Here is a 24335-nt window from a genome sequence, read left to right as displayed (position 1 = left end):
TTGCTGTAAGCCAGTACAATGCTGGCTGGTAACCCTATAACTACACTGAGTGACAGGCCTAATGGTTTGCTGTAAGCCAGTACAATGCTGGCTGGTAACCCTATAATTACACTGAGTGACAGGCCTAATGGTTTGCTGTAAGCCAGTACAATGCTGGCTGGTAACCCTATAATTACACTGAGTGACAGGCCTAATGGTTTGCTGTAAGTCAGTATTATGCTGGCTGGTAACCATAGAACTAATTAACATATACAATGCTGGGTGGTAACCATATACCCAGTTAACATATACAATGCTGGGTGGTAACCATATACCCAGTTAACATATACAATGCTGGGTGGTAACCATATATCCAATTAACATATACAATGCTGGGTGGTAACCATATACCCAATTAACATATGCAATGCTGGGTGGTAACCATTTACCCAATTAATATATACAATGCAGGGTGGTACCCATATATCCAATTAACTTATACAACGCTGGGTGGTAACCATATAACCAATTAACATATCCAATGCTGGGTGGTAACCATATACTATATACCAGTATGGGTAGAAGTGCAGCCAACTACAGTGCATTAAGTGGGTGGAGATGCAAATGTGGCATCCACCCATAAAGCAAACCACACGTTTCCCAGTGCCATGCTGTTGTGAGGCACTGTCAACTGCAAGGGAATACCAGTACACTGCATGGGATAACCGTGCAGTGGTTTCTTGGCTGTGGTTGATGGGTCTGCTCCACCAGCCAGTTCACTAACAAGCCATAAGTGTACAGAAAGCCTCAGTTGTAGCCTGGAGCAGCTCAATATGGGGAGTTGTGCCAATACTATGCAATCATTAGAGAAATACTTGTCAGTAATTCTTGCAGCAGTGGGTATGTTGAGAGGACCAATGATATTACCAGTCCAGCCAAGCAGCTTAGACAACAAGCTTTAGGGCCACACAAAACCTGCCTTGTATTAGCCAACTATTTCTCACTGAAATGATTTTAGCTTTGGAGGTGACAAGACCACTTTGTAAAGCAACGTGTCAATTAGGGTACAAAGAAAGTGGGTCTTACCTTGAAAGATGACACAAGCTACATCAAGCTGTTTGCCACTCGCTGTCCACACCTTTGCTCCTCGTTCAACTTCTCGTTATCGTTCATGTCTTCATCTCTTTCAACGTCATTATATGCTGTAACCTTCTTCACTGTCTCCTCTTGCCTATCTTCTCACACCCTGAAAATATACATAGAAATAAGCAGGTAATAGGTAAGCCAATAGTATTATACTCTTTCCACTCTACCTGGCCCAGAGTTATATTTTGTAGCTCATATCTCATACTTCAGTGGCAGAAAAACACTACTATGGCTCGACATCCTTCCCATAGCACTTATTTGTGACTAGCATCATGAAAAGACAATACTATGGCTCTACATCCTTCCCATAGCACTTCTTTGTGACTAGCATCATAAAAAGACAATACTATGGCTCTACATCCTTCCCATAGCACTTCTTTGTGACTAGCATCGTAAAAAGACAATACTATGGCTCTACATCCTTCCCATAGCACTTCTTTGTGACTAGCATCATAAAAAGACAATACTATGGCTCTACATCCTTCCCATAGCACTTCTTTGTGACTAGCATCGTAAAAAGACAATGCTATGGCTCTACATCCTTCCCATAGCACTTCTTTGTGACTAGCATCATAAAAAGACAATACTATGGCTCTACATCCTTCCCATAGCACGTCTTTGTGACTAGCATCATAAAAAGACAATACTATGGCTCTACATCCCTTCCATAGCACTTCTTTGTGACTAGCATCATACTCAAAGACAATACCATGGCTCTACAGTATTCCCATAGCACTTCTTTGTGACCAGCATCACAAAAAGACAATACTATGGCTCTACATCCTTTCCACAGCATTTCTTTGTGACTAGCATCATACTCAAAGACAATACTATGGTTCTACATCCTTCCCATAGCACTTCTTTGTGACTAGCATCATACTCAAAGACAATACTATGGCTCTACATTCTTCCCATAGCACTTCTTTGTGACTAGCATCATACTCAATGACTATTGTGGCTCTACATCATAGCACTTCTTTGTGACTAGCATCATAAAAAGACAATACTATGGCTCTACATCCTTTCCATAGCACTTATTTGTGACTAGCATCATAAAAAGACAATACTATGGCTCTACATCCTTTCCATAACACTTCTTTGTGACTAGCATCATATAAAGACAATACTATGCCTTTGCATCCTTTCCATTGCACTTCTTTGTGACTAGCATCATATAAAGACAATACTATGGCTCTACATCCTTCTCATGGCACTTCTTTGTGACTAGCATCATAGTCTACCATTAATCTAGTCTCATCTCAATATTCACGACGGATAGATGCCAATTTTTGGCCAAGTTAGAGTAAAATGAGTCTAGCTGAAGAGGTTCCTAACACATCTTTCTTAGCTACTTAACATACTGATGTGATAGAAAGCATTAGCAGAAACACACTGAGGTGGTTTGGCCGTGTACTGTAGAGGATAGATAGCGAGACTAACTAGGAGAGTATGAGTGAGGTGGAGGGATGGAGTGGAGAGATATATGAGAGAGAAGGGTGTGAGCTGGGGGGAGGGCAGTGAAATAGCTGGGGACAGGGCAACATGGAGGTGATTTGTTTGTAGCCACCTCTTAGGGGATTAAGGCATCTGGCAATAGATAGATGGATCTTTGTTACTCTCCTACTTTACCTTAAGCTGGCCAAGAATGTCACAACCAGAACAGAAATCTGGCAGGGATTAAGGCACTGAATAAGGAAGCTGCCAGAGATCGAGCAGCATGGAAAGCCGCCATTAGGTGACCAAGGGCGATGCATGCAAGCAGGTTGGAGCCTTAATATGATACAATAAGAACTGTGGCATGAAAACAAAAATTACAGAATACTACAAACACTTGGGTATGAAGGTGAGAGACTAACTAGGAGAGTACGTAAGTGAAGTGGAAGAGATAGGGGGAGACCAAGAATGAGATGGAGGTATGTAGTGCACGTATATGAGAGGGGGGATGTAGTTTGGGCATTGAAATGGCAGGGGACAGGGTGACATGGAGGTGATTTGTTTGTGGCCACCCCTTACAGGATTAAGGCGTGTGGCTATAGACAGAGAGGCTAGCTAAGGAAATTACTGGACACTATAACCCCATAACTGATGTGATAACAGCTGAATAAAATGGTGTGGTGGCAGCAACAGTACAAAGTTATACTCTTTGTACTCTAACTTGGCCTAAAACTGACACCTCTCCAGCCTAAATGCTGCAGTGTAACAACAGACTGGGAGCACAATAGGATGCTAGTCACGAAGAAGTGCTAGGGAAAGGAGTCAGGCCTGTACCATTGTCTTTCTCTGCCACTGAGCTACGTGAGGTAAGCTGAAGGACGAAAATTTGGGCCAAGTTGGTGTGACAGAACTATAGTTACACTGGATAGGGGTAAAAAAAATACTCCTGCAAATTGGAGGGGAATAAGGCATGCTGAAGGAACTGATGTTACTGTTTGGCAGCCTGGTGGTGTAGTGGGTTAAGGTGGTCAGGCAGATGTGTTGAGGTACATTCAAGGGTAGGCAGCTAAGCACAAAGGTAGACCTGGAAAGAGAGCGTGACCTCAGGGATAAAGGACTGAATAGGGAGGCTGCCAGAGATTGAGCACTGTAGGGAGTCATCTAGAGGCTGCCAGAGACTGAGCAGTGTGGAGAGTCAACTAAGGCTGCCAGAGATTGAGGAGTGGAGAGTCAACTAAGGCTGCCAGAGATTGAGCAATGTGGAGAGTCAACTAGAGGCTGCCAGAGATTGAGCAGTGTGGAGAGTCAACTAAGGCTGCCAGAGATTGAGCAATGTGGAGAGTCAACTAAGGCTGCCGGAGATCAAGCAGTGTGGACTGTCAACTAGAGGCTGCCAGGGATCAAGAAGTGTGGAGCATCAAATAAAGTGTCAACTAGAGGCTGCAGGAGATTGAGCAATGTGGAGAGTCAACTAAGGCTGCCAGAGATCAAGCATTATGGATAGTCAACTAGAGGCTGCCAGAGACTGAGCAGTGTGGAGTCAGCTAAGGCTGCCAGAGATCAAGCAGTGTGGACTGTCAACTAGAGGCTGCCAGGGATCAAGAAGTGTGGAGCATCAAATAGAGTGTCAACTAGAGGCTGCCAGAGATCAAGCAGTGTCGAGAGTCAACTAAGGCTGCCAGAGATCAAGCAGTGTGGAGTTTTACCAGAGGCTGCCAGAGTTCAAGCAGTGTGGAGCATCAATTAGAGGTTGCCAGAGTTCAAGCAGTGTGGAGCATCAACTACAGTAGAGGCTGCCAGAGATCGAGCAGTGTGGATAGTCAACTAGTCACTTAAATTTTGTGCTGGTGCAACACAGGACTGGATGGACACCACAAGGGGTATAACGAACCATGTAGCCAAGACTAAATACTAAAGCACTTATTGTACCTCTTAATGAAATGTGTGTGTGTGTGTGTGTGTGTGTGTGTGTGTGTGTGTGTGTGTGTGTGTGTGTGTGTGTGTGTGTGTGTGTGTAACAAAAGGTCAATATTTCACCCACAAACTTTCCTTTGGTGGCTAATATTCATAATGTCAGAGGCTTGCTGTGTCTCCCTAACCACAGACAATGTGTGTGTGTGTGTGTGTGTGTGTGTGTGTGTGTGTGTGTGTGTGTGTGTGTGTGTGTGTTCTTACCTAATTGTTCTTACCTAATTGTATCTTTACAGGAATGAGTCAAGCTCGTACTGTCCCGTCTTAAACCATATTTATCGTACATATCCTTGAATTTGTGAATTGTTTTGGCACACACTATTTCATTCGGTAGTGCATTCCATTGATCAATTGCTCTGTTTGGGAAACTGAATTTCCTTACGTCTTTATCACATCTCTTCTTATGCAATTTTTTGCAGTGTTCTTTCGCTGATGCTTCTCCATATGTTAAGTAATCATTTATGTCTATTTTCTCTTTTCCTGATATGCATTTATATAGCATTATCATGTCACCTCTTTTCCTTCTCTCCTGTAGTGTTGGTAGATTCAGTTTATTTAGTCTTTCTTCGTAGCTTAGGTCCCTTAAGCTTGGTATCCATCTTGTAGCGGCCCTTTGAACTTTTTCAATCTTGTCCATGTGCTTTTTGAGATGAGGACTCTAGACTACTGATGCATATTCCAGGGTTGGTCTAATGAATGATGTTATTATCCTTCTTAGCATGTCTTCATTTATGAATGTGAATGATATTCTCATATTTGCAGGCAGTGTATACATGTTCCGTATCTTCTCACTGATGTGGTCAGCCGGAGATAGTCTGTTATTGATGATCACACCTAGGTCTTTCTCTCTTTCTGATGTGTATAGGGTTTTATTTCCTAACTTATAATCCCAATCAGGTCTTTTTCCACTTTTACCAAACTTGATTACATGACACTTGTCCACATTGAATTCCATTTGCCATGTACTACTCCATTCATGAAGTTTATTTAATTCTTCTTGTAGCTCTTTACAAGAGTCTGTGTTAGTAATTCTCCTTTGTATTTTTTGCATCATCTACAAACATATTCAGATAGCTCTCATTTCCAGTGTTACTGTTTATATCATTTATATACACTAAAAACATGATTGGTGCCAGCACTGAACCCTGTGGTACTCCACTAGTCACTTCTTTCCATGATGAGTAGTTTCCTCTTAGTACTGTCCTCATTTCTCTTTTTATGAGAAAGTCTTGCATCCAACAAAACAGTTTGCCTCGAATTCCTCCTTGATGGTACAGTTTCCATAAAAGTCTTTGGTGTGGTACTGTGTCAAAAGCTTTCTTGAAATCTAAATAGATACTGTCCACCCATCCTTCCCTTTCCTGTATTGTGTTTGTTACTCTGTCATAGTAGCTCAACAGATTAGTAACACATGATTTTCCTTTTCTGAAACCAAACTGTCTTTCTGTTATCATACTGTGTTCTTCTAGATGATTTACCCAAGCTTTTCTTATAAGTTTTTCTAATATCTTGCTTACAACACTGGTCAGTGATACTGGTCGGTAGTTGAGTGGATTTTGTCTATTTCCTTTCTTGAAAAATGGGACAATATTTGCTTTTTTCCAAATATCAGGTAGTTTACCTTAACTCAAGGATTTCTTGAAAATTAAAAATAATGGTTTACTTAACTCCTTTGGATATTCTCGTAATACCCAACATGAAATTTCATCAGGACCACTTGCTTTTCCTCTGTCTAATCTACTTAACTCCTCCTGTATTACTTTTTCTGCTATTTGTATATCTGGTAGTATGTATGGACATGCGTGTTCCACATATTCCCTCCCAAAATTTTTTTCTTCTGTAAAAACTAATTGGAAATTCTTATTTAGTGCTTCACAAATATCTTTCTCTTGTGTATAAGTGATTCCCTCGTCCGTAATGGATCGTATTATATCTTTTACTTTAGTTTTGCTTCTGATATAGCTGTAAAACAGCTTTGGTTGATCACTACTTTTATTTATTATATCCACCTCAAACTGTTTTTGGGCTTCCCTCCTTATTCTTGTATAGTCGTTTCTTTCCTGTTTGTAAGTATTATACGCCCTTTCACTATTGTGTCTTCTGTATCTATTCCACAACAAATCTCTTCTTTCTTTTGATTTTTTACATTCTGTATTGAACCATTTCTGTATTTTCTTATCTGCTTCTTTCTGCTGTGGGATGTACTTCTGGACTCCTATTTCATAAAATTCACCGAATTTTTTATATAAAGAATTTAAATCTTGTCCTCTAAGCTCATTTTCCCAATCAACTTCTAAGAAATACTTCTTTAGGTCTTGATAATTTCCCTTTTTATAGTTTAGGCTCTTTTTGTAACTATCATTGCTGTTTACTATGTCATATGCTATCCTGAAGTTGCAATTTAGTACTGCATGATCGCTTTTGCCGAGTGGAGGGTGATATATTAAACTGTCAATATCATTTTCTTGCCTTGTGTGTGTGTGTGTGTGTGTGTGTGTGTGTGTGTGTGTGTGTGTGTGTGCGTGTGTGTAACAAAAGGTCAATATTTCACCCACAAACTTTCCTTTGGTGGCTAATATTCATAATGTGAGAGGCTTGCTGTGTCTGCCTAACCACAGACAATCTCTCAATAGGATGCTTAAGGAAGGCAAATAATGAGTCCTAAGCTACAGAAATAAACCCACTCCCTGTATACAAATCCTATATGACATTTACTGATACATTACTTGACTACACCCAACACGCTTGTATCTCACTAATACAACGCTGCTCAAAATGCTGCCGGAATTCTGCCCTTTTCAATTTCACCGCCAAAAACTTCCCAAAGGCTGTAGGTACTGAGCAAGCTGGTGTAATTAATGGAGACTACAAACACACTTGTGCTTTATCATTCTTATCAGTAATTATTGGCCATTACAAACATCAGGGGCTGGGTCACGAGGCACACCCAAAAGACCTGGCACGAGGTCATACAGTGTGATCTCAGGGATATGGGACTGAACAGGGAGGCTGCCAGAGATTGAGCAGTGTGGAGAGCTGCCATTAGGTGACCAAGGCTGACACATGCAAGAATGATGGAGCCTTTAACCGATACAATAGAGTGACTTCAGGATAAGGGACTGAACAGGGAGGCTGCCAGAGATTGAGCAGTGTGAAGAGCCACCATTAGGTGACCAAGGCAGACACTTGCCAGCAGGCAAGTCTACTGCCAGACACCTTAATCCTGTAAGGGGTGGCCACAAACAAATCGCCTCCATGTCACCCTGTCCCCTGCCATTACACTGCCCTCCCCCAGCTCACACCACTCTCTCTCATATACCTTTTCACTCCTTGTCATTCTCAGCCTCCCTCTCCCTCTCCCCCACTTCACCATACTCACATAAACTCTCCTCATTAGTCTCTCGCCCTCCATGCTCTCCACATGGCCAAACCAGCTCAATGTATTTCTGCTAACGCTTTTTATCACATCAAGGCACGTGTACAAACAGCATAATGGTAAAACACTAACAGCCAATCCAGCCACACGACCAATGAAGAAATGTTGGAAATCTTGGCGCCACCAATTATGCATACGGTGAAATAAAACTGAGTGAAAGCCTACATGACAGCACTTTTATCAATGAAAAAAAAACACGTTTTAGGTGTGATCCACTTACAGTATTTGATGTACTGCTACCTACTCCTTCCTTCACCTTTATCATTATTATTTTATGTCGGTCCTCCTCTCTTCCTATTTCTCCCACCTTTCCTCTCACTTTTTATTACTCTTCTTCCCTATTCAGGTGGCTTCCTGTAAGCCAGGAAACCATTTACAACGCTGGGTGGTAACCACATAACTAACCCATACGTGTTCCCTGTCAACAAGTGGGTTGGCTGAGGGTTAGTGCCCCTCCCCATAAAACAACTGAAGACAAACGGCCACCCCTTACCCGATTATGGCGTCTGGCTAGAGAAAGATAGATAGATACGGGATTATGGAGTCTGGCTAGAGAAAGATAGATAGATACGGGATTATAGCGACTGGCTAGAGATAGATAGATAGATACGGGATTATGGCGTCTGGCCAGAGATAGATAGATAGATACGGGATTATGGCGTCTGGCTAGAGATAGATACGGAATTATGGCGTCTGGCTGTAGATTGATGCTCGTCAGTTAAGGCAGCTCCCTAACACCTCTTCCTTTGATTTAGTCTGGGATAGGGATGGCTGTGTTATTGTTGTCAGTTAAGGCAGCTCCCTAACACCTCTTCCTTTGATTTAGTCTGGGATAGGGATGGCTGTGTTATTGTTGTCAGTTAAGGCAGCTCCCTAACATCTCTTCCTTTGATTTAGTCTGGGATAGGGATGGCTGTGTTATTGTTGTCAGTTAAGGCAGCTCCCTAACACCTCTTCCTTTGATTTAGTCTGGGATAGGGATGGCTGTGTTATTGTTGTCAGTTAAGGCAGCTCCCTAACACCTCTTCCTTTGATTTAGTCTGGGATAGGGATGGCTGTGTTATTGTTGTCAGTTAAGGCAGCTCCCTAACATCTCTTCCTTTGATTTAGTCTGGGATAGGGATGGCTGTGTTATTCATGCACAGTGTGGCAAAACTGGCAGGATTTCTATAACAAGGGAACAGTACGGTAAGAGAATATGGACCTAAATGAAATACTGTAGAGGAATTTTTATCTTATTCTGGCAAAATTTGGATGCTGAAAACACTACAAACTTGCCTAACAGACTAGGCATTGTTACCTACACTAATCTGTCTATCTGTCTATTGCCAGACGCCGTAATACCGTAAGGGCTGGCCAGAAACATATAGCCTCCATGTTGCCCTAGCCCTACCCCCAGCTCACACCCCCCTCTCTCATATCTTTCCACACCATGCCTCCATCTCATCCTTGGCCTCCCCCTCCCTCTCCTCCCCACTTCATTCGCAAGTACTCTCCTTTTTAGTCTCTCACTCACTTATGCCAAGGGAAAAAAAAAAAAAATAACATGCCCAATTAGAGCACCTACAACTAATCAGTTTCTCTTCTAAGCATTCAGAAAGCAACTTAACATTCTATAATTGGGTATTTTTACACTGGAAGTTTCCTTCTAATTCTATCCTTTGCCCAGGTCTCTCTCAGATATATGGTTAGATCAAAACAATGACCAAAACTCTGGTGGCCTAAAATCAACCTAACCTATAAATACAAAAAGTACCAATTCATAAGGTAAGCTGAAGGGGATTAAATACTGTGCTGATAAATGCTCAGGTTTGTATTAATTTTTAGTTTGGGTACAGTAGTTGATAATTTGCATAAACATTGTCCAATAATTCTTTTCTATTTAACCCTCTGGCCGCCACCTGTCATTTCTCGGTCATTGCCCTGGACGCGGACTAAGTCCCTAAAAAATCAAAGTGCTAATTATAACTTTGTTGCTACTTTTATAATAGGAAATGACGGTGAACTTTCCATTTGATACTGTGATAATGGCCAAAAATGCACCTTTCTATGAGAGAATTTCATTTTATGAGAATAAATGCAATAATAATTAATTTTTGTTATTGTATACATTAGAAAGATGACGATATTATTTACTTCCAGCAAGGTTTTTCACTTGTATATGTACACTAGACACATGTATGCTGTTTGCTGTCACATGATACAAATCAAAACTTAACGTATTTGTATTAAAAAAATAAAAAAAAGATGTGTGGAGGTAAATGTGTTTTCGCCTGTGGACTGCAGTTGCCTGACGTGTCATGTGGAATAATTAGTAAGGCCACCACAGTCACCTAACGTGGCCAAAGGGTTAAACATGGATGGGTTTTTACCTTTTATTATAATTCTGACTACAATTTCCATGCATCCCTCCCAGGCAAAATGTTATATCACAGAACATTACAAACTGCATGTTAGAATAAAAGCAACCTAACCCAATCTAACATAAATACCTACCTTCATAATTAGGATTTGGAGAAAGCATATGACAGGGTGGATAGACAAGGATTGTGGAAAGTGTTAAGAATATATGGAGTAGATGGGAACTTGTTGAATGCTGTGAAGAGTATGTATGAGGGTGCTAAGGCTGCAGTGCGTGTGGATGGTGAACTGAGTGATTTTTTCTCTTTGAAAGTTGGGTTGAAACAGGGATGTGTCATGTCTCCATGGTTGTTCAATCTGTACATGGATGGGGTAATAAAAGAGGTACAAGGTAGGGCAGTGGATGTTGGAGTGGTCCTGGTGAGAGAGGATAGTGTTTGGAAACTCCCTGTACTGTTGTTTGCAGATGATACTGTGTTGTTGAGTGAAGACGAAGGGGAGCTGCAAGGCTTGGTGGATGAGTTTGGGAGAGTGTGTAAGAAACGGAATCTAAAGGTGAATGTAGGGAAGAGTAAAGTGATGGTCTTTGAGAGAGGTGAAGTCAGTGAATGTACAGCGAGGTTGGATAGAGAGGAATTGGAAAATGTGAGTACGTTTAAGTACTTGGGTAGTGTGATGAGTAAGCATGGAGGTTTGGAGGGTGAAGTGCTTGTAAGGGTACAACAAGGAAGAAAGGTTGCTGGTTCCTTGAAAGCAGCGATAAGAAACAGGGAAGTGAGCATGGAAGTGAAAAAGTTACTACATGACAGTATTGTGATACCAACTCTAACGTATGGAAGTGAAGCTTGGACGTTGTTGGAAGGACACAAGTCAAGAGTGAGAGCAGTGGAAATGAGTTATGTAAGAGAAGCCTGTGGAGTCACATGGAGAGACAGGCTGACAAATGAGGATATAAAGGAGCGTTGTGGTGTGGATGTGGATGTGATAGGAAGCGTTAGGAGGAACACACTAAGGTGGTTTGGCCATGTGGAGAGAATGGAGGGTGAGAGACTGACGAGGAGAGTTTATGTGAGTGAGGTGGAGGGGGGAGATGGAGGGGGAGGCCGAGGATGAGATGGAGGGATATAGTGGAGAGGTATATGAAAGAGGGGTGTGTGAGTTGGGATCAGGGCAATGAAATGGCTGGGGGCAGGGCGACGTGGAGGCGATTTGTTTGTGGCCACCCCGTACGGGATTAAGGTGTCTGGCAATAGATAGATTCATAGATAGACTATTATTATTATTGTTATTATTATTATTATTGTTATTATTATTATTATTATTATTACTACTACTACTACTACTACTACCACCACACTGTGTCCCGCACCATTAGCCTGGCCTGTGAAGGACAAGGTTAGCCCCGTGGACTGGTGGACTGCTGGGAGGAATGAAAAAAGTGTTTAGATGTCGATCGCTTAGAATGGATGTAAGGAGAAGGCTGTATGAGGGTGTTGTGGTACCGACTGCATTATATGGGGCTGAAACATGGAATATGGGTGTAGCAGAGAGGAAAAGTTTGAATGTAATGGAGATGAGGTGTCTGAGGAGTATGTGTGGAGTGACGCGTATGGATCGAGTGCGAAATGATGAAGTGCGAAGGAGAACTGGAGCTGTTCGGGAGATGGCTGGTAGAGTTGAGCAGAGGGTGTTGCGATGGTTTGGGCATATGGAGAGAATGGATAATGAGCGATTGGCGAAAAAGATAACAAGATCTGATGTGAGAGGTGTAAGGCTGAGAGGAAGACCACGAATAGGATGGATGGACAGTGTGAAGAGAGCGCTGGATGCGAGAGGGATGTCTGTCGAGCAAGGAAGAGTGGCTGTGCGTGACAGAAATAAATGGAGAGAAATTGTGAATGAATAAGTGAAGACGCAGCCCTGAGGGGATATTCTCCCGCATTTGGTCTGATCAGCTAGGCAGGTCAGGTGCGGGTAAGGGGATGGGTCTATTATGATGTGGCAAGGGTAAACCAGCTCTGCTGTCGGGCCCTGCTGCGGATGTCACTGATTGCATTGCGCAATTGACCCTTGTGCGGTGTGGTGCGGTGAGGATCTGTCCGTTCTCCCCTTTGGGGATAAGTTGCAAATGAATATGTTTGAATGGATGAGTAAATGGGGAGTGTGTCGGCCTGTCTCGGCTACCTCCCTTTCCTTGGGGGAAGCAGCCTAGGTATATAGATAGATAGATAGATTATTATTATTATTATTATTAGTAGTAGTAGTAGTATTAGTATTAGTATTGTTATTTTTATTATTATTATTATTATTATTATTATTATTATTATTATTATTGTTATTGTTATTATTACTATTATTATATTTAATATTATTATTATTATAATTATTGTTATTATTATTCTGTCTATTATTATTACAATATTGTTATTATTATTATTATTATTCAAGTACTTGGGTAGTGTGATGAGTATGGATGGAATTTTGGGGGATGAAGTGCATGAAAGGGTACAGCAGGGAAGGAAGGTTGTTGGTACACTGAAAGCAGTGATGAGAAATAGGGAGGTGAGTATGGAAGTTAAGAAGTCACTGCATGATAGTATTGTGATCCCTACCCTGACGTATGGAAGCGCGGCGTGGACCTTGCAAGAGGGGAGCAAGTCAAGAGTGAGAGCAGTGGAAATTAGTTACTTGAGAGGAGCATGTGGAGTGACATGGAGGGACAGGTTGACGAATGAAGAAGTGAAGGAACGTTGTGGGGTGGATGTGGATGTGGTTGAGAAGATTAGGAGAAATACACTGAGGTGGTTTGGACATGTGGAGAGAATGGAGAATGAAAGAGTGACTAAGAGGGTGTATGTAGGTGAGATGGAGGGAGGGAGAGGGAGGGGTAGACCGAGGATGAGGTGGCGGGATGGAGTTGAGAGGTATATGAGGGAGGGGGGGATGAGTTGGGGGGAGGGTAGTCAAATGGTGGGTGATAGCGACTTGGAGACGTTTTGTCTGCGGCCACCCTTTGCTGGATTAGGGCGTCGGGCTATAGATAGATAGATAGATGTAACTGAGGCAACTGTGCCGATATTTAAATTAAGCCGTAATCTCTCATGTAGGAGATTTCGTAACATTTCCTTCTCGGCGAACTATTTTGCACACTTGACCTTAATATCCTCTTGTGTGCGATTGATGCAAACTATGGCGGTATTAGCAAAGTACAAATATCGTACCAGGCAACAGAAAGGCCTGATTTGAAAATAAATCGCTAAGGAAAAAGTGCTATGAAGGCCACCAGTCCAGCGATATTACGAGTTAATTATCAATTAACTCTGATCATTCCGTAACATTTCTTCTTTAGCGATTTATTTTACATCATGCACATTAATATGCTCTTCTATGTTACTCTGACTTGCAATTGTGCCGACATTAATGCTTCAGCCGTAATCTCTCATTGGAGATTCCGTAGCGTGTCTTCCTCGGCGATTGCTTGGCGCATATACCATAAAATCCTGCAGTATGTTATAAATGGAATCTACGCCGGTATTAAAAATGACAGATTACATGAATAATAACATTAATGTGTAATACTGAAAGTAAATTGTCGATGCAGAGGTACTTGGAAATCTCCCATATTACGGATGATATTAATTAATTTATTTCTGTTTACTTAATCAGTACAATAGTTTGGAAAGTAAATAGTTAAGAAGAGGCATTAGGCAGCCTCCTTACAATTTATTTCTTATTCTGCTGCCTTGCTATATTCTTGTGTGTAACTTATGCAATCTGTGTTGATACTGGCAAGACATAAGAAGCCAACCACGGGATGTTAATGAGTAGTTTGGAAAATAAATCGTTAAGGAAGAGGTGCTTGGGATCTTCCTTGCCCGACGAGAATGGACCAAAGCTTGTCATTTTCAGGGGGTTGCGGTGCTAAGAAACATACATACGGGTAAGGAGGCTCCCTAACACCTCTTCCTTAACGATTTATTTCCCAAACTACTCGTTAATATCTGTCCCCACCTTAGCATGGGACAACATCAACTTGGAGGAGACGAACAGTTCGTAATGACGGCACTCCACGCTGCTTGATCTCTGGCAGCCTCCCTATTCAGTCCCTTACCCCTAAGGTCACACTCTATGACCTCGTCCCAGGTCTTTTTCGGTCTGCCTCTCACACCCCTACCCCCGACGTTTACACTTCCCATCTTCCGCACCCACCTGTCCTCCTCCATCCTCTCAACATGCCCTAACCATCTCAGTCTACCTCTCCACACCCAGTTCGCATCCTCCATCCTCTCCACATGCCCAAACCATCTCAGTCTACCCCTCCACACCAAGTTCGCATCCTCCATCCTCTCCACATGCCCAAACCATCTCAGTCTACCTCTCCACACCCAGTTCGCATCCTCCATCCTCTCCACATGCCCTAACCATCTCAGTCTACCTCTCCACACCCAGTTCGCATCCTCCATCCTCTCCACATGCCCAAACCATCTCAGTCTACCTCTCCACACCCAGTTCGCATCCTCTACCCTCTCCACATGCCCTAACCATCTCAGTCTACCCCTCCTGGGTCATCCTCCATCCTCTCTACATGCCCAAACTATCTCAATCTACCTCTCCTCATCACAACACCAATACACTCCAGCCCCATCCTTCCTCCCAAACCATCTCAGTCTACCCCTTCTCATCACAACACCAATACACTCCAGTCCCATCCTTCCTCCCAAACCATCTCAATCTACCCCTTCTCATCTCAACACCAATACACTCCAGTCCCATCCTTCCTCCCAGACCATCTCAATCTACCCCTCCTCATCACAACACCAATACACTCCAGTCCCATCCTTCCTCCCAAACCATCTCAATCTACCCCTTCTCATCACAACACCAATACACTCCAGTCCCCTCCTTCCTACCAGACCATCTCAATCTACCCCTCCTCATCACAACACCAATACACTCCAGTCCCATCCTTCCTATCAACTCTTCATTCACACCTCTCACTCTCCACACCCAGCTGTCATCTTCCATCCTCTCCACATACCCAAACCATCTCAGTCTACCCCTCCTCATCACAACACCAATACACCCCAGTCCGTTCGTGATGCTTAAGATGTTACTTTTCACACGGGCAGCGATGTCAGGGAGTTACGTTGCGGATGTTGCGATCAATTGTATCACTGGAGCCATGGAAGACAGTAGCCAGTGGTCCTGTGAGGAGGTGGAGGACGAAGAAGAGCTGTTATTGCTTAGTTTAGCCATTTCCGATAAAATTAAAATGAAATGGGTACATGAGACTAATGTGAAAAGACCAAGAACTTTTAGGTGATGAGGAAAAGTTCAGACGGTATTTAGACTATGACAAATGAGGAAGTGAAGGAGCGTTGTGGTGTGGATGTGGATGTGATAGGAAGCGTTAGGAGAAACACACTGAGGTGGTTTGGCCATGTGGAGAGGATGGAGAGTGAGAGACTGACGAGGAGAGTGTATGTGAGTGAGGTGGAGGGTGGGGAGGGAGGGGTAGGTCAAGGATGAGATGGAGGGATGGAGTGGAGAGGTATTTGAGAGAGGGGTGTGTGAGCTGGGAGCAGGGCAATGAAATGGCGGGGGACAGGGCGACATGGGAAGGGTGTGTAAGGTGCTGGGAAGGGTGTGTAAGGTGCTGGAAGGATGTGTAAGGTGCTGGAAGGGTGTGTAAGGTGCTGGAAGGATGTGTAAGGTGCTGGAAGGGTGTGTAAGGTGCTGGAAGGGTGTGTAAGGTGCTGGGAAGGGTGTGTAAGGTGCTGGAAGGATGTGTAAGGTGCTGGAAGGGTGTGTAAGGTGCTGGAAGGGTGTGTAAGGTGCTGGGAAGGGTGTGTAAGGTGCTGGGAAGGGTGTGTAAGGTGCTGGAAGGGTGTGTAAGGTGTTGGAAGGATGTGTAAGGTGCTGGGAAGGGTGTGTAAGGTGCTGGGAAGGGTGTGTAGGTGCTGGGAAGGATGTGTAAGGTGCTGGAAGGGTGTGTAAGGTGCTGGGAAGGGTGTGTAGGTGCTGGAAGGATGTGTAAGGTGCTGGAAGGGTGTGTAAGATCGACAGTGAACTATTAGACATCTCATGAAGACAGGCATAAGTATAAAATTTGTGTATTCTTTAAAAACTCGTTACCTAACTACACCTGCTATTGCTATGAGTCCATATTATAATTACAAATCATAATAGATAGATAGATAAATAGATAGATAGACAGCTTTATGCGAGCCTGGGAATGGGAAATGATCTTGCAAGTTACACTGAGGAAAAGCTGACGACAGATTACGAAGTAGCCAGTCAATTAGTTGTCAGCAATTCACCCGGTGAACAAAGCCTTGTTGACCATACACACACATACACACATACTCACACACAGGCTTCTAGAACTTTCCAGTCACAGGGAACACACGTGATACGTCTCCTGTTTCACCAGAATTTAGGAGAGCTCAGAAGGAAGCTAGCCATAGAACAGACAGGTCGCAGGGAGAAGGGCTTAGCAACTTGAGAGAGAGACAGAGAGAGCGAGACAGGGAGATAGCTCCCGGGACTCTACTTTATACTTCACTCTGTGTGAGAGACTTGTTAATATTTCCAAGACAAATAAAAATAGTTCCATACTATTCTTTACCTCTCCTTGTCATTGAATGACAAATGGGAAAGAAAATTATCTACTTACAAGGCTACTCAAGTATAACAACCGCTCGTCCACAAGTCTAATATATATATAACTTCTCTACAAGTAACTACAAAGTCTTTTTACGACACTATTTGTTGCTGCATCGCGGTATCTCTGTCACAGTACAGTATATTCGTCTAAGGCAGGGGTTCATAACCTGGGGTCCATGGACCCCCATGGGCTTCAGGGGGTCCGTGAAGGTCAGAATAATTGAGAACAATTTAACGATATTGCGTGATGCCGTTTGGCATCATTAGCTGCCCCAAAATAAATAGATAAAAACGAAGAGTCTTGAATTCTGGTGTTGGTTGAGACAAGCGTGCCCTGGTGTGGCAACGCGAGCTATGGTGCTCTGCTTCAGTTGCTACTACATACCTTTGGGCGTCAGGGTTTTCGGGTTTTCAGCGTTTGTTTCTATCCAAACGAAAAGTGGAAATCACCTGGATGTCAGTGATGACATGCGTGTTGCCTTGTCCAAGACCACTCCACAATGTCATCTTCTTGTTCAAGCCAAACAACAACAACCCTCTCGTTGAAATAAACTTTTGAGCAGAATTAAAGTTTTGTTTTGTTTAATTTGCACAAGTTGGATGTATTTTATTTTTTCATCGAGTGGCCATTAATTTTTGCATGAAAAAGAGTAAGAAAATAATTCTTTGTAAAGACTGTTTTATACTTTGTGCATGTCATACGCTGCGTGAGGTAGTTGTCAATAAAATAAAGTATATTCATTGCATGCAAAATGCTGTGTTTATGTGCTTATGTGCATTTTTGCAGGGAAGGGGTTGGTAGCTTTCACCGGATTCTCGAAGGGGTCCGTGACTCCAAAAAGGTTAAGAACCACTGGTCTAAGGGAAGCAAAAGAAAACTGTACCGTGATTCCCTCTCTAAGTCTCTAAAAAGGTAATATTTAGTACTGCTGAGGTTTAAACTAATTTTAGGGAGAATTTGAAAATAGAAAGGAGTGCCAGATGTGGGAATTTTGTTGGTAGTTATTGACCTTGGCTTCATGTTGTCGTCAGCAAACCCAAAATATCCCGTAAGAGAGTAGCATCCATGCAAATAATGTAGCATATATATCTATTACACAGTTAACTCGATCATAAGCGCAGCGATACTACCATATAAACCAGCGAATTGATCAAAACTATAACACCAATTTGAACTTCGCGGGCACCACATCGGAGACGCAGCCAAGGTTCCAAAATTATAAATGTTTTGAGCGTCCGGTGGACGTGTATAAAATTGTTTGTTTATCTTTCAGTTCGAACGCAACCAAGTCAAAAAATATAAAAATCGAAATAATCAACCAAACAAAAATATTTCTAATGATTTTAAAATGCTGTGAAGACTTTTTAATTCTCGGATAGTGGTTTAAGATCTTTATGAATACTTCCGAGGTTGGCGTTGGAAGTGTAACCGACTCCATGTCTCAAGGGAACATTTGACGACTGATGAGGTGAGTATCCTGCCTTGATTCCACATTTTCAACCTGTTACAGTTAATTTACTTGCATTATTCTGCCTGTGAAAATTAGTTATGGCAATGGGGATAACTCAGAGATGAGCATTTCTAGTGAGTATTCGTGTTTCGTGATCAGAGTGGGCGACAAAATCCGAGCAGATGCTCGAGAAGTCCGGCTTGGTGAGTATCCTGGTCCACTTCCATAATTCTACTACTAGCATCAGATTTACCTGCATAAATCTGCTTGTTAATATTTAACGAGTTAATGAAGATTACTAGGGTATAGGTATGTGATGGAAATATTCGTGTTTTGAGATGGTTGGAGGTGTAAATGGAAGGACAGACGCCGAAGAAGGCCAGCTTAGGTATCCTGCTGAGTCGTTTTTCGGCAGCGTCCATCACATCTACTTACATAATTCTACTCACTAATGTTAGATAGAGATTATTAGGGTGTACGTGTGTGGGGGAGAGTGGGTGCATTGAGGTATTTGACGTCGAAGATGACCGGCTTAAGTATCCTGCTCTGCCCCCACGTTTTCCTTGCAAAATTTGCCCACTTAATTCTGCTTACTGTTGTTATGCAAGGTAATGGAGGTAAAGAAGTGTAGTTTGGTGGGGGAATGTTGTTGTTTGCAGATATTTAAAGGATGGCGGCTTTTTTCGTGTCCTTGACGAAATTTTGTAAACATTATGCCCCCGAAATTTTTAGAATGTTCGTATGTTATGTATTTCCGTCGATTTATTGGTTATTGTCGTGTTTTTTTTTTATTATGATGTGGGTTTTGGGGTACTTTTTGAAGAGGATTCCACGTAAATAGCTCCTTCAAGCCGATGACGTGTTGGAGGGGGACGCCTGCAGGTGGTGGCACTGATATAACCACGCCAGTACCACTATTAATATATACGTTGCTCAATCCCTATCCCATGAAAGCAGGATGTGGCACTGCAGAGAGGTAACTTCATCCTGCAGTCCACCGGGTTCACGTTTAGGTGAGCAGGGAGGCACAGTAACACTTTTACTACCGCTGTCTGTTGACGATTTTATCTTTGTACGTTTGGCCATGTGCAGAGGATGGAGAGCGAGAGACTAACTAGGAGAGTGTATGAATGAGGTGGAGATGGGGAGAGGGAGGGGGAGGCCAAGGATGAGATGGAGGGATGGAGTGGAGAGGTACATGAGAGGGAGGTGTGTGCTGGGAGCAGGGCAGTGAAATGGCAGGGGATAGGGCGACATGGAGGCGATTTGTTTGTGGCCACCCCTTACGGGATTAAGGCGTCTGGCAGTAGATAGACGTTTAGGTCAACCTGGAGTCACACTAACACTTTACTACTGCTGCCTGCTGACGATTATAACTTTATTTTTCACTTTATTTAGCCCAGACGGGTTTTGTAAGTGGAAGGGTTAGACACAGCCTGCATGCAGCCCCACACTACCATGGAGTCTCCTAAGCGGAATAACATCGGTTACTGATACAAAGAATAAAGCTGGAATTTGTACTCTAACTTGGACCACACTCTTGGCCTTTGAAGCTTATTTCACAGCTCAGTGCCAGAAAAAGACAATACTGCGGCTCCACATCATAGCCATAGCACTTCTTCGTGACTAGCATCATATTCTAATGCTAATCTCTGCAACTGCTGCCCAACAGCATCCTTTCCATAGCACTTCCTCGTGACTAGTATCGTGTTCTGATGGTAATCTCTTTACAACTCACAGTTCACGAGGAAGAGACAGCAGTTGTAGGCTAAGTTAGTGACAACAGTATAATTATGAGATCAGATTACAGACGCACATAACATGTATAATGATTATATTTATCTGTTGATGTATATATTTCCTTAGACGATTTTTTGTGTCATTCTTGCCACCTCGGGACAGTTTTGTGAAGATTTGGGTGAAATAGATGATGAGGGGGTGATGGCGACCCAGGCTGCTGGCCTGAATACATTGCAATATGTCACGTTGTTGAAGGGGTGAAGGCAACCTGACAGGTACACGTGGTAACTGCACCAAAGTTACCTGGTCTGCTGTTTATCATCTTAGCACCCTATCGTCAGTTTAGAAGGTTTTCTTAGCACCTCTTCCTTAGCGAATTAGTTTGCATATTGCACGTTACTACCGGGTATTGTGTTTTATGTTAATCCTGCCTTTTCATTATCCACATAAATTGCAAAATAACCTGCAAAGAGGCAGCTTAGTAGCCATGTTTGCGGCTATTTAGGGGGGGGGGGAAATAAGAGGCTGGGGCGGGGTGTGGCCCGGGGGTTTGTGGGGTTTGTGGTATTGTTCATACCTGTTTGGTGTGAACCACACCTGCGTATAATGAGGCCACACGGGATATGTCCAATGAATGGTAGTCTACCTCAATGTGAACAATTTCGTCTGGAGAGAGAGAGAGAGAGAGAGAGAGAGAGAGAGAGAGAGAGAGAGAGAGAAAATAACTGAAGGGGGAGTAATAGGGGATGATGATAAGAGTTGATACGTAGGTCATAAAGGGAACTGTGGGCTTAAAGTTGGATGAGGATAATACTTACTGGTAGTCACAAAAAATCTTGTCCAGTAATTAGGCAAATTGCTTTCAGCACTGCTGGGTTGGGGCAGATATTGCATGGTATAGACAACGTGACTGTGTACTCTAATATTTCATTAAAGTTGTGCGGCCTGTGTGAAAATAGTGTGGTGCATTTATAACGCTGCTCTGCTACTCCACCTGGCTAGTTCTTGTGTGTTGCAACGACGGCTCAGTGTTGTCAGTGTCTGTTTTGTATCATGTACTGGGTATTCATTTCCTACTGCCACTGCTACACACACACACACACACACACACACACACACACACACACACACACACACACACACACACATCAATGTATCATGTACTGTGTGTTCATTTCCTACTGCCACTGCTACACACACACACACACACACACACACACACACACACACAGCTGTGCCCACAACACATCAGATATTGCAGGGGAGTGTCTTGTGAAGCTCTGTTTACATACTACCTTGTACAACAATTTTGGCCCCTCTTGGACTCTTCATGGGGTACAGGCTCAACATGTGGTGTATTTTCTTTGATGATAACAAGAGTAATATTGGTCACTTTCTCCCCCCACCTGCAACTAATTGTTCCTTTCACTTGCAGGTACGATGTTACTTGTTACTAGTGCGTTACTTGGGTTACTTGCAAGATGGCAACATGAATACAGAGTCAGGCAGCGGTACGTGGCAGCCTAAGTTACAGAGAACCAGTGGCCCCAGTGTAGTGGCTTTCGAATTAAGGTGAGTCTTTTAGCCTTCTTAGTGCACTGACACCTTAATTTAGTCTGGCAGGCTCCAAGTGATTTTAGTCAGTAGGTCAACTCTGGAACTGTCTCCCTCTGTCTGTATTTCCTACATGAAAGGAGCGGTGTGGTGTGGATGTGGTAGAAAGCTTTAGGAGAAATACATTGAGGTGGTTTGGCCATGTGGAGAGGATAGAGAGCGAGAGACTAACGAGGAGAGTGTATAAGAGTGAGGTGGAGGGGGGGAGAGGGAGGGGGGAGGCCGAGGATGAGATGGGGGGTTGGAGTGAAGAGGTATATGAGAGAAGGGTGTGAGAGCTGGGAGCAGGGCAGTGAAATGGCGGGGGACAGGGCGACATGGAGGAGACTTGTTTGTGGCCACCCCTTACGGGATTGAGGCGTCTGGCAATAGACAGATAGATAGACCAACATGAAAATTGGTGTGTTTGAGTGTGGTGTGTTCTCAGTCCAGATCAGCGTCTTTCTTTGCCACTTCACTCCGATGATGTCTTAGTATATTCTTGCCATCTCCAAGTGATTTTAGTCAACTTAGACCAAAAATTATTGATGTGGCCAAGTGTTGTGTCTTGGTGTGTTAAGCTGAGGTCTTTCTGAACCCTGTTGAGAATGGCAAGCACAGGACATAATTATAATCTTTTCACCTCTCTCTTCCTGTCTACATATAACTCTCCTTTCCGTCTCTCAACTTCCTCCATGCCTCCCATCCACTCACTATAAATTTTCTTCTTTTGCTCCACAGCCTGTCTCACCTCTTCATTCCACCATGCTGTTCCTTGCACCCCCTTTCGTCTTCTCTTCACCCCAGACACCACCTCACATATTATATTTTTCATTTTGTCACTTCCATTAGCTTGAGAGAGAGGATGTTCACCCCTGGAGCTGGGGATTTTAAAGTTGGTGGTAGATCTGCATGAGGATGTTGTGGGGCAAAGTAGGTCATTCATGAAATACTTTTATTCTTACAAAATAGTCAGACAAAATGCCTCTCCATGTTTGTATCAGTTTAAGTCAGTCCACCCTTCTAAGGCTACACCTGGCCATCACCAGGCTGATAAGGGTTGGGAATCTTGGCAAGTTAGAACAAATGTTGTTAAGTCACATGGATGTCACTCGAGAAGAATACACTAATTCCTTGTTATATGTTGCCCTTTTTCCAGTCATTTTTGCTCTTAATTTCTTGAATCCAGTGACATATTGTCAGTGTTATTCTTGCCATGTGTACACCACAGTGTACTTTAAGACAGCTGTAACCCCTTCAATCCAGTGCCATTGTCAGTGTTATTCTTGCCATGTGTACACCACACTGTACTGTACTTTAAGACAGCTGTAACCCCTTCAGTCCACTGAGGTATTTAAAATTTTGTTCTTGGTATCTCAAGACCACTTGATTCAGTTTAAAGACTACTCGTGAGCAGTTGTTGAGTAACCCTGGTCTGTCTGGGCGAGCAGACCTATCAATCGCAAACAAGCAACTACCCCTGCAGGGCCGTGCCATGCAGTGAACCAGTGTTTCCTTGCAGTGGACAGCACCTTGCCACTGCCAGGTGCGGGCAAGAGTATGGAGGTTGGCTTGCCAGACGGAATTTGTATCTGCATCCAGTAACAGGGACGCCACAGTAGGCTGCACATCATCCTGTTATATGGTTACCACCCAGCGTTGTACAGTAAAGGGTTGCCATGGTTACGCCACAGTAGGCTGCACATCATCCTGTTATATGGTTACCACCCAGCGTTGTACAGTAAAGGGTTGCCATGGTTACGCCACAGTAGGCTGCACATCATCCTGTTATATGGATACCACCCAGCGTTGTACAGTTAAGGATTGCCATGGTTACGCTATAGTAGGCTGCACTTCATTCTGTTATATGGTTACCACCCAGCGTTGTACAGTAAAGGGTTGCCATGGTTACGCCATAGTAGGCTGCACATCATGCTGCTGTTTGGTGTTATGGTTACCACCCATTATTGTAAAGGGTTTCCTTGGTTACAGGAAACCAGTAGGCTTGTCACTCAGTGTAGAGCCACCTGAAGTGGAAAGAAGAGTAATAAAAAGCAACAGGAAGGATGGAAAACAGGAAGTGAAGAGGCCAGACACAAAAAGGGAATGACAGGTGAAGGAAGAGGTAGGCAGCACTACATCAAGTGAGTGGATGGTAGTGGCCAGCAGCCACCACTGCACCCGGGTATAGTAAAGGCAGTAAAGAAGGTTATACTGTAGGCAGCACTACATCAAGTGAGTGGATGGTAGTGGGCAGCAGCCACCACTGCACCCGGGTATAGTAAAGGCAGTAAAGAAGGTTATACTGTAGGCAGCACTACATCAAGTGAGTGGATGGTAGTGGGCAGCAGCCACCACTGCACCCGGGTATAGTAAAGGCAGTAAAGAAGGTTATACTGTATGTAACCTCGCCAGTTTGAAGTCTGTCCTAAGCTGAATATAAACACCTGAGGCAGCAAGAATATCTGAAGCATAGGTTGGGCCAGGTGGACACGATGGACAATGAGAGACTGACTAGGAGTGTATGTGAGTGACTAGAGGAGGGTATATGAGTGACT

This window comes from Coenobita brevimanus, chromosome 31 (genome assembly GCF_032717465.1).
Source record: "Coenobita brevimanus isolate Jiangsu-jjx chromosome 31, ASM3271746v2, whole genome shotgun sequence".
Classification (NCBI taxonomy): Eukaryota; Metazoa; Arthropoda; class Malacostraca; order Decapoda; family Coenobitidae; genus Coenobita; species Coenobita brevimanus.
This window is presented reverse-complemented; position numbering follows the sequence as displayed.